The following is a 14,950-nucleotide window of genomic DNA, read 5'->3' as shown; positions in this document are numbered from 1 at the left end:
TATATAAATAAGCTTTTATTTAAATGAATCCTGTTGAATCAGTTATCTGTGTTTGCTTTCTGGATTTGATTTTTTGCAATGAACTCTGACACAGCTGTACTAATAGCACACCATATACATTTTGTTTATAGATAGCCCAAGGCAGAATTCCTGACATCTTCAGAAAATAGTGACAGGCATCCCATCGGAAATCAAAGATTGCTGGTTACTGTCAACAGTACTTGAGCATGAACAACACTGTGTATATTGGTAAAATTACAATGTTTGATTGTAATTCTAATAAATCTGTCATTATCCCTTATAGTCCCATCACTCAGTAGACCAGATTGAGAAACAAATATTGTGCCAATCCAAGCTACATCTAATACAATAATTGTACAAGTAGTCCTTGATGTACTACCACACATGGGAACATAATTTCAGTTGCTAAGTAATGCAGTGATTAAATAATTCTTCATGTGACTAGATCTGATTTTACAACTATTTTTACTAGTTGTTGAACAAATTATATGATCGTTAAGACAATCATAGGGTTATTCTGACTTTGCGTGTCAGAAGCCTGTTGGGAAGATTGCAAATCGCGATCACGTGACCATAAGACACTGCAAACATTGTAAATATGAGCTGGTTGCCAAGCATCCAAATTGTGATTATGTGATCAGGGGAATGGTGCAATGATTGTAAGTTTGAAAATCAGTCGCAGATCACTTTTTTAGAGGCCATCAGAAATTTGCATCATTGTTAAATGTACAAGTCATAAGTTGAAGACTAGACTACCTGTAATCACAAAATCTTGTAAACCTGAATATGCTTCTCTTCCTTCCTCTGTTACCTTCATGAGAATTAGGGAAGGACCTGCCTGAGGTATTTTCTTGGCCTGAGCCCAAGTTTCATTTATCTGATTGTTGCCTAGGTAACGAATCTTCCTTCTATGCTTCAAAGTGAAACTCATTATCCACTACATGATCTAACAGGGACCAAAAAAAGAGCCAGTGTGATATAGTGATAAAGGTCTTAAATTAGAAGTAGGAAGACACAGGTTCTAGTCTACCTTTAGCCATGAAAGCTCACTGAAAGCCTTTGAGCCAATCATTCTTTTTAAGACCAAGTCAGTTCTTGGGACTTATTGATGTAAGAAAGAAGAGGAAGAAGGAGCATTGTGTATATTGCCTTGAACCCCTGAACAAAAGGCAACACATAAATAAATAAAAAGGCTATGTTATTCTTGAAGCAGGCAATCTAAGTGATATTAAGGCTAATGCTAATCTAGAAAACATAGACAAATATTTTTCTAAACTGAAAATTCATGAAACCTACTGAAAAAAATCTACCAGTACTTCTTTTTATTTGGCTCAAAAATGTCTTTGTAAGCTGTTAAATTTTCATGGCTTGCCATGACTACCATGCACAGTTTTATTAATTTCCCAGGAAACAATGAGTGTTTAGTCCAGGGGTCGGCAACCTTAAACACTCAAAGAGTCATAAAGGTCTTAAGCAGAAGCCTCCCTGTTCAATTCTGGAGCTGACTGGAAGTCTGGTTCCCCCCCCCCATAGAGTCTGCTCCTTTTTCCTTTTACCGACCTGCAACAGGGAGCTGCAGCGGAGGGATGAAAGAGCCGCATGCGGCTCCAAAGCCACGGATTGCTGACCCCTGGTTTAGTCCAACAATCATATGGAATGGATGTTTAAAACTTTATCTTTTAATAGTGTTTGTTTTCCTTGTGCAACATTCTTATCCAGGTCAAGTAAAGATCAAATAGATGCATTCACACAGCAGGCTAAATTTCATAAATGTTAACTAGAGCAAATATGAAATGCTAAAACTATATGGATCTCGGGCACCCTCTGACCACAGCTCAGCAGTACATCAGATCTGACTTTCCATTTAATTTGTGAGCAATTACATTTTCAGAGTTTAATTGCTCATCATGCCATGTCTACCGTGCATGGTTCTGCCAGTTAAACCACTTTTATTCCAGCCCACATCCTTAGCTAGAAGCTAACACTTAGCACGCTATTCTCACACTAAAAGCTTATCCTGTTGAACATGGAAATTTTTCAGACTAGCAGTCACTTGCTTGCCTGAATCCTGGGAGTTAGCTCTCCGATTTGTCTCATAATTATTGTGCTTGACCATGTCCAGGCTGGCTTGAATCAGAAGTGGGATTGCCTGTTTTTTTATTCCCCGAGTCAGTGGGTAAATCCTATATAAGTTTGGTTAGTAGGGAAGTCATCTGTTCTTAAGAATATTTCATCCATATTAAGTGAAGAAGGTGGTATATTTGCTTGGATTCCGATCATTTTCTGCATTACATAGCTGTAGTGTTTGCTACTGATATCAGGTCTTGTCTCCTGTGATTGACCTGCATCCAGGGGTGTCAAACTCGTTGTGTAACACGGTGTTACATGATGTATTGTGACTTTCCCCCTTCACTAAACTGGGTATGAGCATGGCCAGTGTGTGACACATCAACCACAGAATTGAGAAAACTGGATTAAGAGACATGTATTATGTGTTTCTTAGTTGCTCATCTGTTAATGATGAGCAATGTGACCCATTTTTGTTGCTTTTGTTACTTTTTGTTCTATGCTTAAGATATTTAAGACATAGTTATCACAACAATTGAGAATGAAAATATTGGGGAACCTGGAGAAAGCAGCAGTAGTATGTACTTTTGTTTATATATGCTATACGCAGAGAGAGAAATAGATACACATAGACACATAAGATGTTCAGACAAAATCTTTTCATGTGATCATTGTCAGACATGATCACAGAGAGCTCAGAAGAAGACAGTAAAATAACCCAGACCTGTTGCATCCCCTTCCATCTGCAGTGGACAAATTTTTGTGGTGGAGAAAATACTCCTTGCAAGTACAAACATAAAAACTACTACTGTTACTCCTAGTGTTAGTTCCCATAAATGCTGAAATACAAATAGAAAAGGGGGACAGTAATTTCTTGTATTGAATATCTGAAAGAAAGAAAAAAACCCACCGGTATTCCAACCCCCCCCCCCAAATGTCACAGAAAATTGCCTCCTCATTTTTCTTGTTGGTGGGCACACCTGTAAGAGCATGAAATTGTTATCCACCTTGAGGTATTCATGACACCACAAGAATATTGTGTTCTGTTGGCAAGTTGAACGCTGCCCGTTCTAAAGCCCTATTCTGCAAGAGAATAACCACCATTTCTTTTTCCTGTTATTTCTTCATTTATGAATAAATATAGAATAAGCTTTTTAGGATTTTCCCATCTAATATATGTGACTTGTTCAACAGACTTCTCCATTTGTTAATGCTGCACTTTAAGAAATCTTTCCAATCCCATCCCCATTGAATTGATGGGAAAACAAAAGATTTATCCCTCTCCCACAATTTTGGTGTGTAGAATACTATCAAGACTGCTTAATCAGGAAGTACCAGTGTCTGAATTCTCTTTCTGAAGCCCACTAAATGTTGCTCAGGTTTAGATAAATCAATAAACAGTATTTTGAGTGCTGAGTGAAGGTAGTCTATATTTTTTCTCAGAAATTTTCACTGGCTACATTCAAACTTTCATTTTGTTACTGGATTAACCTATGTTCTAGATTCACACAGATAACAATTCATAAAGAAACCAAACAGGCTGGGTTTATATAATATGTTAAAGAAAACTCCTATAGTAAAGGTTAACACTAACCACGCTTGACATATACATCAGACAGATTTTTAAAAAATGGTTAAGCATATGTTGTATGAGCACAACCTCTTTGACTTAAACTTTTCTTCCAAAGCAGATGAGAATTTCAGTGTATGTGACATTCACTGAAGGAAGGTAATGCTCTTTTATTTATTTATTTAAATAGGTAGCCAAGAATAATGCTGATGTACTAACTTTCACTGTGCAATGCATTCTCTAGTCTCTCTGGCTTCCCACGTTTCAATGAAATCCCAAGGGAAGACATCAAAAGAAATTTGCTCCTGTTTTATTTTTCAAGCAGTAGTTGAAAGAGTATCTGACATTTTTAAGGATTGTGTTTGATGCGTGCTTTGCGGCATGCGAAGTACTAAAAAATGTTTTTGCACAGAAGCCAAAACAAGATGGTGATGCGTACAGTGCTACCAAGAGTACTGGTTCAGGGATGTGGCAGGCCAACTTACTACCTGTTCAGCCGAACCGGGCAGAACCCACCTCTGATAGTTCTCCTTCAAAATTTCTTTATAATAACCTTGAATGGTAAAATTGAATTAAGAGAAAATAACTGACAAAAACTGGCTTATATAAATCTGAATGGAAGTGAATTGGGTCTCTGATTCTAGTCAATCCTCAGACCACATTCATTCTCACTGTGCTGTATTGTTTGAGACTTTCGGCTGGTCATTAGGAAATTCACATCAATCATTCACTCAATTTATGACCCCCATAAGTTATGAAAGGCCACTTTTGCACAATTGAAACATTGTTTGCCATAGTTCCCAAATTCAAATGTTTTCAGAATCTGCTAGACCCTAACAACCTTTATCATCCAATACCAAATAAGATCAATAAGCTTTGTAAGAGCTTATTAAACCACCTCCAACCTCTTCCAAAAAAATTAAGTGTTATGAATTAAGTTAATGGATAATTTAAGCCTCATTATCAAACTTCTCCAAGTATTTCTCAATAAAAGTGAATTATGATATGTGCCATTAATAAGGCTGAACTTCTTAGAACGCATCTTAGCCTGATAGCCTACGGAGCCCTTAGCTTTTTTATCAAAGATATTCCCCTCCAGTCCAGATCTAGAATATATGGAAAGATGCTTTATATTCCCTGCCCAAAACTCCTAAATTCAGAACTTAATAAAGCTTTGTGAGTGAGAGACACCTGCCTCAATATGCAGTCTTGCATGTGAATACATTTAATTAGAAATTCTATTTTAAACCAGTAAAACCAATCCTCTACATACTAAAAGAAGCATGACTAATTCAGGGAGAAAAACAATGCAGGGAGGATAAGTAAGCATAGCCTGTTTTGGGGAAAACTGATGCTTTGTTCAGTAAACAAAATATTTCAGCAGTTATGAGTTAAGCCAGCAAATCTGGAAATGAATAACTGAACAATCATCCTAATTTCTATGCCACTGAATGATATATATACAAATGGATTATGTGGGAGATGCTTTGGAGGAACCAAAAACGAATCCTATCCAATTAGAATCAGAATAGAGCTGGAAGGGACCTTGGAGGGCTTCAGGTCCAGACCCCTCTCAAGCAGGAGCTGTAAGAAAAAGGTTAGCCACCCCTGGTATAGGATATACCAGCATGGCTAACCTTTTTCTTACAGCATGCCAAAATTGCACACGTGCACGCAATTGCGCCTGCCTGCATAACCACTCAATCCTTCCTGCCCACTGCACATGCGCATATGACCCCTGTGCATGCGCATATGACCCCTGTGCATGCGCATATGACACACACACACACCCCGCGTGGATCCAGAGGGTCCCTTCTGAGGTCCAGAGGCTTTCCTAAGACTGGGGAGGGCGAAAATGGCCTCCCCTGCCCCTCCCAGAGGCCCTCCAGAAGCCAGAAATTGATTGTTTCCAAACTTCTGGTTTGGTTGTTGGGGCCATTTTCCGGAGGCTTTCCTGAAGCCTGGGGAGCATGAAAACAGCTTCCCCTGGCCCTCCAGAAGGGCAAAAAATCAGCTGACTGGCATGTGCATGCGCGCAGGAACTGATGGCTGGCATGCCACCAAATATGGCCCTGTGTGCCACTTGTGGCATGCGTGCCATAGGTTTGCCATCATGGTCCTATACCATTTCAGACAAATGAGTGTCCCATTGTTGTTGTTGTTTTCTTTTAATCACCCCATAATCCCTTGCATTGGGGTGGAGTCAGGGTAACTGAATACAGCTGAATGTTTACTGGCTGGATGCCCTTCCTGTCGCCAATGCAGAGTTCGCAGCTGATATTTACTCATAGTGCCCAGAGAGTGAAATATCTACCGCTAACTAGGATCAAACTAATTGTGAGGCAAGAGCTCCACCATTAGGCCACTGTACCACTCAGACAAGCGACTGTCCAGGCTCTTCTTTAAAACCTCCAATGATGAAGCACCCACAATGTCTGAAGGTAAGCTATTCACTGATTAATTGTCCGTGCTGTTAGGACGTTTCTCCTTAATTCCAGGTTGCTTCTCTCCTTGATTAGTTTCCATCCATGGTTTCTTATCCTGCCCTCTGGTGCTTTGTAAAATAAATTGACACCCTCCCACTCCCTTTTGTGGCAGCCTCTTGAATACTGGTATCATGTCCCACCTAGTCCTTCTTTTCTTTAGACTAGCCAAACCCAAATCCTGAAACATTTCTTCATAGGTTTTAGTCTCTAGGCATTTAATCATCTTATCTGCTCTTCTTTATACTTCTTCCAAAGTCTCAACAGCTTTTTTGTAATGTGACCAAAACTGGATGCAGTATTTCAGATGTGGTCTTACTAAGCCTTTATAAAATGGTACTAATACTTCATGTGATTTTGATTCAATGCCTCTGTTTACAACTAAGTACTGAATTAGCTTTTTTTGGCTGCTGCCGCACACTGCTTACTCATGTATAAGTGATCATCCTAGGACTCCGAGTTCACTCTCTCAGTTTTTGAGACAGGTTTCGCCTAATCTGTACTTGTACCTGTGGCTTTTCCTGCCCAGGTGTAAAACCTTGTTTTTCTCCACATTAAATTTCATTTGGTTGGATAGGGCCCATTGTTCAAGTCTGTCAAGATCTTTTTGGATCCTGAGCTTGTCTTGGTTATTCCTGCCAGCTTAGTGTCATCTGCAAATTTGATGAGTTCCCCTTCTGTTCCCTCATCATTAGATTTTTCAACACAGGGAAATTTATCAGATGCTTTAGGGAAACTATAGTGCTGTATCAAAAACCTGAGTCTGTCACATTAAGTACTTGCTAATACAGGACAGCATATAAAAGTAATGATAAGTAATATTGTACAACAAGCATTAAAATATATAAAAAATAGGAATAGGAATGAAAAACAAATGAAGAGGACAAAGTATAGCAGCTGCAGCAACATAAAATCAGTGGAGATCAGTTGAAATGGTTTTTTAACTGATAGAAGAGTATATTTGTTGTTCAAGGGTGAACTGTGAGGTCCTTAATGTTTTCTTTCATTACCAAACTAGGTAACATCATCAGTGCTGATCAGAAATGGAGTCTGCTCTCATTTTATATACTGCGACTTATCTAGTAAGTGTTTGTTGGAGTGGTTCTTGGTAGTTCCTTGATTGTTGTTCATTTACTATTAGTTTGTTTTGGAGTTCCTTGATTGGGATATTGTTCGCTTCTTGATTATTGGTCTAACGTTAATCTTAGAATTAATATCTGTTCACGTGAATATTGATTGCTGATGAAGAGATGTTTTGGTCTTTTTGCTTCCTTTTTGATTATCTCTTTTGAATGGTATGTAGATGTTGTTTATGCCTACATGCCAGTTGATAGCAATTCTCTAGCATATTTGCACTTGGCTGACTTGGCTCCCACCAACACTGACAGGGCAAGACACTAGTATACAAAATGAGAGCAAATCCCACTCCCGAAGAGCACTGGTGATATTACCTAGTTTGGTAATGAAACAGCTGCAACAAAACAACCAGCTCAGAGAGCACTAAGGATCCCACAGCATTTTGTTTTTCTGTTTTTAAAGAAAATGACCTCTTTTCTTTGCATATTTTTTAAATGTTTATGTTGTTCCTAAATGATAGCTCATTTAATTAATTACTGGTAACAAATTTTAGAGGACATGTTGGGTTTTAACGATTCTGCTGTAACATCTGTTCAGGTTTTTCTTTGCAGAGTTGGAAAGTCTGCGATAACAAGAGTGCAGTAACATGTGCCAAACACTGCATTTGCAACTGCCCTATGATTTTTTGGGTTCAGATGACAGATCTCTGGTAAACATATAATGCTAACAGATGCTGTTTCATTGAGCGACAAAGGATACAATCCACAATATTGGGCTAGGGTTTTTTCCCTAATAGATTTGGTTCAATTTACTTTGTCTCCTAATGTTCCATTATAAATACTGAAGCTGAAAACCTTCTCAGCAGAGGTCAAACACACATGTCCTGATTGAGATAAGACTTGTATACATGAGAACTGTTGGGAATAAGTCCTTTATCACCACTGAATTGTCAACAACAGAGAACTACAGAATGTAGAATGAGGGAGTTGGAAAGGACCATGGATAAAATTTCTGTATATCAATGTGGCTAAAACATTACAATTTTCTCAAATCTCATGGAATAGGAGTTCTCACAAGATTTCTCTTACTTTTTCTGATGTGGCAGAAAAAGAAATCTTACAGAAATCTGGATGGTCTCAATCCCATAAAATTCCTTAGGATTGAATTTTTAAGGATGTCCTAGACATCCTTAAAAATTTGGCTTTTCCTTCAGGGTTGCTAGCTGAGCCTATCATGGATAGATGTTGACTGTGTGAGTTTTAAGGACCTTAAAATGTAATATTGGATTTATGTACACTGTGGGTTTTTTTATTGGTTTGTAAGTTTCTGAATTGTGAACTGCCTAGAGTCACAATTTTGAGATAGTCGTATTCTCTTTTTTAACTCATTGCCAATCCAAGAAAGTACCTCTATTAATCTATGACAACTGAGTTTGTCCAGGATAGATGGAGGACTTTGTCAAATGGTTTTGAAAGTTCAAAAAATATGCACTATTTATTGGGTTAGCCATGGTAAGTACGTGTTGATGCATTCAAGAAATTTAAGAAAACAATAAATCAAGATTTACCTTTGTAGAGTTTGTGTTGTTCCTTTTAAGCAACACTAACTCTCCTATATGTTTGCACATTTTCTTCTTTAATCCCTCCATTCATTTCACAGGTTTTAAATTAACTTTCTTGTTTGGTCATTAAATGGACTCACATTGGCTATTTTCCAATATAAAGGAGAAACTGTATTTTTCTGGGGGGGGAGGAAACACACCAAATTTACATTTAAGTTCTTCAACATAGCCTTCAATTCACTTTAGCCTTCCATTCACTGAGGATGATAGGATTCTGATTAACCAGGTTTGTGTGGAGCAGTGCTACTCTGCCTTTTATAGGTCCTATGTAGAGAGGCCTCTGTTCTACCCGGAGTCTTCACTTAATGCAGACTGCCACTCTGATTCAGCATCTTGAGTCAAAAAATCGGAAGTGCTTCAATTTGGCATCCCAAACTATCTTATCGATTGAGTCAGCTTGATCAAACCTTGCTAGATCAAGCTTGTTTGCACAGACGTTCCTCTTGATGTCCAGATTGAAGTTGAACAGCCTCTCCAATCAGGCATTTCAAAGGGAAATTCCAAGTCGATCCACAGTGCTATTTTGAAGAGCTTTCCAATCAAACCTTTCTCGAAATGAAGTATCCCTTTGAAGCTTTCCACAACCAAAATATTTAAGTTTAGTTCACTGCAGTCACTGTTATTTCCAAGCAAGAATAAATAACCTTTATAACACTTTATAACACTTCAGGAGTTCCTCTTTTGTACCAGCAAATACAACGGGAATGTTCAGAGCAAGTTATGGAAATGCTCCCAAAATTGTTGTCTTGGTGAGTATAAGGAATGCAAACACTCATTGGATATATCCATAATTGTGTGTGTATAATGCAAACAAAGGTGGCTCAGTGGCTAAGACGCTGAGCTTGTCAATCAGAAGGTCAGCAGTTTAGCGGTTCAAATCCCTAGTGATGCATAACGTTATTTGTCCCACCTTCTGCCAACCTAGCTGTTCGAAAGCATGTAAAAATGCAAGTAGAAAAATAGGAACCACTTTTGGTGGGAAGGTAACAGTGTTCCATGTGCCTTCAGCATTTAGTCACTGCCAGCTACATGATCACAGAGACATATTCGGACAGTGCTGGCTCTTCGGCTTTGAAATTGAGATGAGCACTGCCCCCTAGAGTCAGGAACAACTAGCACATATGTGCGAAAGGAACCTTTACCTTTACCTTAAGGCAAACAAAGGAAACTGCTGCCTGGGATACTCTTCCCCTTCTCAGCATATTTTGGTTCCCATACCTCCATCCACAAGGCATGCAGGAATTTTTCCAAACAAAATCCACCACATCATTTTCATCCTGTAAGAATATTTCAAGAAAGAAGCTTTCCTGGAAATCCATTACACTGAGGCTAACATCTTCCCATGAATTTCTTATTAATTTAACTTTTTTTAAAAAAAATGAATGATAGGATATGAAATCAGGTATTCACCAAAGGAGGTGTCCTTGTCATAATGGCATATCTGACTCCACATTTGTGGAGTGATAATATTGTTATCCTACAGCATTAATCACCTTTCTTCTGACTACATCTCATATTCTGAGAATATTGTAGAAGAAAGATGTACCTGGTGTTTCCCTATCTTGGCAGAAGGGTGTAATTTTTCATTAGGATGCATCCATAACTCTGTCTGTCTGTCTAGGAGGGAGGGAAAGAGAGAGGTGGGGAGAGAGGGAGGGAGATAATTTAAAATGGTTATGTGAAGTTTGTAAGAAATGTACCTAAGTAATCCATTGAGAAGACATTGGGGATATGACCTCATAGACAACCCCCACTCTGTCAAGGACCTTGGAGTACTCATCTCAAATGATCTAAGTGCCAGAGCTCACTGTAACAGCATTGCCAAAAAGGCATTAAGAGTTGTTAACCTAATCTTGTGTAGCTTCTTCTCCGGTAATATTGAACTCCAAACAAAACTTTTGCTAGACCAATTTTTGAATACAGCTCATCTGTCTAAAATCCACACTGTATAACAGATTTTAATACAATTGAGTGAGTCCAGAGATATTTCACAGGAAGAGTCCTTCACTCCTCTGCTCGCAACAGAAACCCTTATGCCACCAGGCTTGAAATTTTGGGCTTAAACAACTTAGAACTTCACTGTCTTTGATCCGACCTAAGCGTAGTACATAAAATTATCTGCTACAATATCCTACCTGCCAATGAATACTTCAGCTTCCTTCAACCACAACAATACACGAGCACACAATAGATACAAACTCAAGGTAAACAGGTCCAAACTCGATTGCAGAAAATACAACTTCAGTAACAGAATTGTCAATGCCTGGAATGCACTACCTGACTGTGGTTTCTTCCCCAAACCCCCAAAACTTTAACCTTAGACTGTCTACAGTCAACCTCAACCCATTCCTAAGAGGTCTTTAAGGGACATGCATAAGCGCACCAGCGTGCCTACCGTCCCTCTCCTAATATTTCCTTGTATTTGTATTCATGTATTCATAATCATGTTTTTACTTATATCTGTTATCTAATTCATCTTTGTCAAATAAAATAAGTAAATAAATAAAGTATGACCAAAGCATCACACTGACTATCTGCAACAGTATATTTCTGTCAGAATGGTTATCTTAAACAGACCACAGGAGTTTTTTCTATTTGGTATATCTGACTGGGCAATTATACTGTCCACAAGTCTTGGACAAGATGACTAATTGAGCATTCAGCATCTTTAATTCCTTTATACATGCCTATGGACAAATGTTATCATAGATTGGTCTAAATCTCTTGGATAATTTCTGTTTCTAATTCTGAAGGGGCTGGAAATTAAGGGGTTTTGACACTGCAGCCTTAAGCTGCTTGATTTCTGTGCACAAATGGGCTGGAAATGAAGCCAGATTTTTAAATCCCTTTTTGGATTTCATCCCTTTCTTCCATTTATTTGTTTGTTGAAATCAGTATCTGCTGACTCCTAATTACTCTAGGCAGCTTACAATTTAAAACATAAAAACAATATTATTTAAAAAGAAAATCCATAAGCATCCTGAAGATAGACATACAAACAAAAGTCCTTATCCAACAAGGACTCCATAATCAGCCCGGCCTAGCGGCTGGGAGAATAGCAAGTCTTCAACTTCCTAAATGTCATTAGTGAACCATGGTGACAAAGGAAGCACTTATCTTACCAGTATTTCCATTGATAGGCCATTTATCAGAGCGCCCTCTGCTGGCACTCCTCTTCCATTTGACTCTGCCCATCAGATGAGTCCACTGGTAGAGCAAAAGAAAAAGGCAACACTAGTTTTCCATTAATCTTGACACTAAGGCTAAAAGTGGGAGTATTTCTCATTAATTTCCCTTGATTAAAAAAGAGTCCATCTGTGAAGTTGTACATTTCAAGCACAAAGCACACAAACAAGCCAGAAATACCAACACTTTGCCATCCCACAAGTGAACTTTGCTTGTTTGTTGATTTTTAATGCTGCATAACTTTAACTGATTCCGGGTGCACAAAAGGCAAACCAAACAACAGAACAATGTGAAATAGGGGGATTCATCCACTCTACCCAAAGACAATGCTGGGAGCATAGTCAGGTTTTCAACCCCTTTCAGAATCCCATTATATTGGGAGCTTATAGTAGAACAAAACAGAGAAGATGAAGGAAGTCCCCTTTGAGTTTTAAGGGAAATGGCCAAAAGTCTTATTAATTCCCACAATCCAGCAGCAGGACCATGGAAGGCAGCAACCCAGTGAACAAAGGAGTGGGGCATTCCTACCACATTATCAAGCAGACCATTTAGTGGAGGTGTTTGCCTGCAATGAAATGAAGTGTGGCAGGCAAGCTAGGCAGTATAAATTAGCACATCAAAAAGCACTTATTTTCGTATATAACAGAACATAGAAGTTGACTTCCTAGTGGGTTGGGAGCAAATAAAGCATGACTTTATATACTTCTGCCATGGAAAAATGGTTACTGGTTGACTTGTACTGGTTACAAGGATAAAACTGAAGTCCTAGAGAGATTGAGAAAACAGAATATATGTAGCCTTGAGATGTGAAGGTTGAGGTGGTGGGTGAATGTGAGTTTCCAAACATATGAAGGAAGTCCATAACCTGGTTACTGTTGTCCATATTGTATATTTTTCCAAACATTAAAGAAGAAAAGACATTCTGGTGTGTGTGCGGGGTGGCTTCCCCATGATAAGCAGTAAGGAAGTTCCTTACTGTATTATGAGAGAGTTAACAAACACACAGGGGATGGGATCAAGCAGAAACTAGATAAATGGGTGTCAAGAATGCTTTAATCTGTATTCCTCTGCTGAAGAAGTATTTGAACTTCGATCACTCTGTGAGTTGACTTCCCTTTGCTGAAATTTCAATGTAAGCACTTCTCCAAAGTGAAGCAGTGAAGCCAAGTCATACCAGTGGTGGGTTTCAAAAAAATTTTGAACCTACTCTGTGGGTGTGGCCTCCTTTGTGGGAGTGGCTTGCTGGCTATGTGACCTGATGGGAGTGGCTTGCCAGCCATGTCTTTTCTTTCTTTCTTTCTTTCTCTCTCTCTCTCTCTCTCTCTCTCTCTCTCTCCTTCCTTTTGTCTCTCTGTCCCTTTTTCCTTTTTTTTCTTTCATCTCTCTCACTTTTTCTTTCTTTTTTTCTTTTTTTCTTTATTTCTTTCTTCCTTTCTTTCTCTTTCTCTCTCTGTGTGAGTCTGTCTGTCTGTCTGTCTGTCTGTCTATTTGTCTGTGTGTGTGTCAGTGGTGGGTTTCAAAAAATTTTGGAACCTCTTCTGTAGGTGTGGCCTGCTTTCTGGTGGAACCTCTTCTAACCGGTTTAGTAGATTTGACGAACCGGTTCTACCGAACTGGTGCGAACTGGTAGGAACCCACCTCTGAGTCATACCATACCTACCAAACTACTAACAAACAAGTTCAACAGAGTGCTACTCCATTTCACTTCTCTGCACTCCAGTTGTTATCAAATGAAAGCAGCCAGCCTGGTCAATCAGCCCACCCCAACAAATGTCAAATGATCCCACTTTTATTATTCCATGATTGTTGTATTTTTTATGTGTTTTTAATTATTACGTGGGGATTGCTTGAGTGTATAAATGAGTGTGCTTGATTCGGAGGACCTGCCGGGAATTGCGGGGGCTATGGGGGTGGTTGAGGGGACTAAAGACACGGGAGAGGGTCGGGGTATTGCGGTCGTAACAGGGAGGGGCAGATACGGCGGGGACTTTAGGGCAGGCCATTACCGGGGAAGGAGGGTTCGCTACATCACAGAGATCCCTCCTTCCGGCCCTAGGAGTCCCACTCCAAGACCAGATGGCGCAAGTAGTCAGGACCCTGGTCTCAGGCTGTTGTCGCTAAATGCCAGGTCTGTTGTACATAAAGCACCTCTCGTCCGGGACTTAATTTTAGACGAGAGGGCAGACCTGGCATGTATTACTGAGACCTGGCTGGGCCCAGAGGGAGGAGTCCCCCTTGTAGAACTGTGCCCAGAAGGATTTCAGGTGCTACATCAGCCGAGAGCCCAGGGAAGGGGTGGGGGTGTGGCCGTTGTTATCCGGGAGTCGTTAGTTCCTCGTAGGGTCCCTGCTCCGGAGATTGTCGGGTGTGAGTCCTTGCTGTTAAAGTTGGACCTCAAGGGTCAAGTGGGTTTGCTGCTAACGTACCTGCCTCCCAACAGCGTTGCAGCAGCCCTCCCCTCGCTCCTCGAGTCGGTAGCCGAGCTGGCAATTGAGTTCCCTAGGTTGATGGTCCTGGGGGACTTTAATTTGCCGTCGCTCGGTGAAAACTCTGATGGGGCGCAGGAGTTCATGGCTTCCATGACAGCCATGGGCTTGGCTCAAGTAATCCGAGGCCCAACCCATTCAGCGGGACACATGCTTGACCTCGTATTTCTCTCGGAGCAGTGGATGTGTGATCTTGGTCTGAGGGGGAGTGACATCATACCCCTGTCGTGGTCAGACCATTGCCTACTGAGGCTCGACTTCCGGAGGCCAAACCCCCACTGTAGGGAGGAGGAACCGACCAGGTGGTTCCGCCCCAGGCGTCTTATGGAGCCAGCAAGGTTCCAGACAGAGCTTGGGGTTATTCCTGACACTTTCGCCCACAGTCCGGCAGAGACTCTGGCTGCTGCGTGGCACTTGGCAGCGTCAGAGGCCCTCGACC

The sequence above is a fragment of the Thamnophis elegans genome, chromosome 5, assembly GCF_009769535.1.
Source record: "Thamnophis elegans isolate rThaEle1 chromosome 5, rThaEle1.pri, whole genome shotgun sequence".
Lineage (NCBI taxonomy): Eukaryota > Metazoa > Chordata > Lepidosauria > Squamata > Colubridae > Thamnophis > Thamnophis elegans.
Note: the sequence above shows the minus strand (reverse complement) of the source record.